Here is a 2536-nt window from a genome sequence, read left to right as displayed (position 1 = left end):
CATGTCAGTGAAAGGACCCAGCTCCCTGGGCTGCTGGGCCGAGCCTCCTGCTGCTGCCAAGTGCTGTAATGTTAAACAGGGACATAATTTTTGACCCTGACAGTTTAGAATTCAATGGCTTCCCTCAATCAAGGACTCAGAAAGGCATAAAATAAGAAATATTCTGAATTTATTTAAAATGTAACCACCCATGAGAGGAAAAATGGTGAGGTAAACAGGTACCAGATGGGAACAGAGGATGAATCAAAGATCTCGTGTTTGAAAAACAGCAAGTGGTCCATTTTAGCTGAAGCACTTTTAAAAGTTAGAGAAATATTGGAGGATGAAGCCAAAGTATTAGTCGGGAATATGTTCTTTGAGGGTTGAATACCAGAGAGAGGAGCTGGTACTTAATTTGGCAGATGGTGGAAAGTCACAGATTCTTTGAGTAATTTAACTCATTATCAATGTGTAGGCTACATTCAATCAAGGAGATAGAAAGGACCAGAAAACAAGTTAGGAAAGTGTCATAGAGACAGCTAGATGACCAGTAAAAATACACCCTTCTCTGGTGTGGAGTTGGGGCTTGAGAGTGGCTATCTAGACAGACTACATTTACCAGCTCCTCCTGCTCGCATCCTGCAACTAGTTGGGATTATGTGATTAATCCTTCCCAATGGAATTCAGTGGAACTGAAGCTTATTCCAGATTAAGCTGGTGCTATAGTTTGGTTTGCTTATCCCCTCCAAATCTCCCAGTGAAATTTGATCCTAAATGTTGGAGGTGGGACCTAATTAATAGAAGGTGTTTGAGTAATAGAGATGGATCTCTCAAGAAGGGCTTGGTGCTGTCCTCAAGGTAATGAGTGAGTTCTCATTTTATTAGTTCCCCCAGAGATTTGGTTGTTATAAAGAGCCTGGCACCTCCCCACCTCTTCCCTCCTCTCTTGCCAAGTGATCTCTGCACACGTTGTCTCCCCTTCTCCTTCCGCCATGATTGAAAGCAGCCTGAAGCCCTCACCAGATGCAGATATCAGAGCTATGCTTCTTGTACAGCTTGCAGAACCATGAGCCAAATAAACCTCTTTTTTTTTTTTTTTTTTTTGAGACGGAGTTTCGCTCTTGTTACCCAGGCTGGAGTGCAATGGCGCGATCTCGGCTCACCGCAACCTCCGCCTCCTGGGTTCAGGCAATTCTCCTGCCTCAGCCTCCTGAGTAGCTGGGATTACAGGCACGCACCACCATGCCCAGCTAATTTTTTGTATTTTTAGTAGAGACGGGGTTTCACCATGTTAACCAGGTTGGTCTCGATCTCTCGACCTCGTGATCCACCCGCCTCGGCCTCCCAAAGTGCTGGGATTACAGGCTTGAGCCACCGCGCCCGGCGACCTCTTTTTTTTTTTTTAATAAATTATCCAATCTCAAGTATTCCTTTATAACAACACAAATGGACTAAGTCTGGTGGTTACATGTTTGATCCTCCATGCTTTCTCTTGACACTGTCTTCCAGCCCCTTGACACCAGGACCTCCTTGAAGCCACAATACAGTAGAGCCATAAGATGGAAGCACGGACCTTTTTCATACTCTGGGAAATTTTAAAGGTGTAGGAATATGTTCAGTGAGGGACACTTAGTTTAGTTACAATACAAGGCTCACAAACTATAAATCATAGATTTCACTTTCAGGAAAGCTAGTTTCTCCGCACAGAGAAAAGCTAGAAACTACTCTATTGATATTTCTATCTTTGTCTGACTCATGTCTTTCTTTCCATCTCCCACCTTAACATCTCCTCCCAAGGAGGATCTGATGAAGTAGTGTGCCTCTTTCATTAAAACCCATGTGGGATTTAGAGAAGAACTAATTTTTTACTCATTTATGGTATAAGGAGCCAACTGGGTGATCCAATGGCCTAAGGGCAAGTCCTTCCCAATTATCTTCTCTGTATTACCTGAACTTCAAACACCTGGAGGCTCATTTACTACCTAAAAACATACATACACTTTTACAGGCTAAATGTGCTTGCCTTAACTTCTGAGGAAATCACATGGCCTGTGGCTTCACAAAAGAGCTGAGTCAAGGTGGCCATGTACTGTATCATTTATTGGTAGCATGAGTTGGGCTGAACTAGGCAGATGGCCCAAGACTAGTCAATACCCTAACCACCCCCAGCCTTCAAGTTAACAATTCCCAAGAAAATCAGAGCACCTCACTCCATAAAGTAACTTGGAATTACTTATAATCCTGAGTGCCTGACAGGATTATAAGAAGCAGAAGGTAGAAAAAAAGAACAGAACAGAGCAAAGCCAAGTGAGGGCAGAACCTTGTATGAAGCAAAGATGATGCACAGAAATGAGAGAGAAAGACTGGTTTCTAGAACTACATCAATTGCTGATGTCTTCCTACACTTTATTTCTAGTATGTAGACATCCAAGCAATAAATCCTTCTTTCTCCTGAGCTAACTTGAAGGAGTGAGCTTAAAAGGTAAATTGTCACAGCATTTAAACAAGCTTACCAAAAAGGTTCTCAAAGGCTTAAATAACCAATATTGCTGTTACT

The sequence above is a fragment of the Saimiri boliviensis genome, chromosome X (assembly GCF_048565385.1).
Source record: "Saimiri boliviensis isolate mSaiBol1 chromosome X, mSaiBol1.pri, whole genome shotgun sequence".
NCBI lineage: Eukaryota > Metazoa > Chordata > Mammalia > Primates > Cebidae > Saimiri > Saimiri boliviensis.
The sequence above is the reverse complement of the archived record's forward strand: the minus strand, read 5'-3'. Positions refer to the sequence as shown.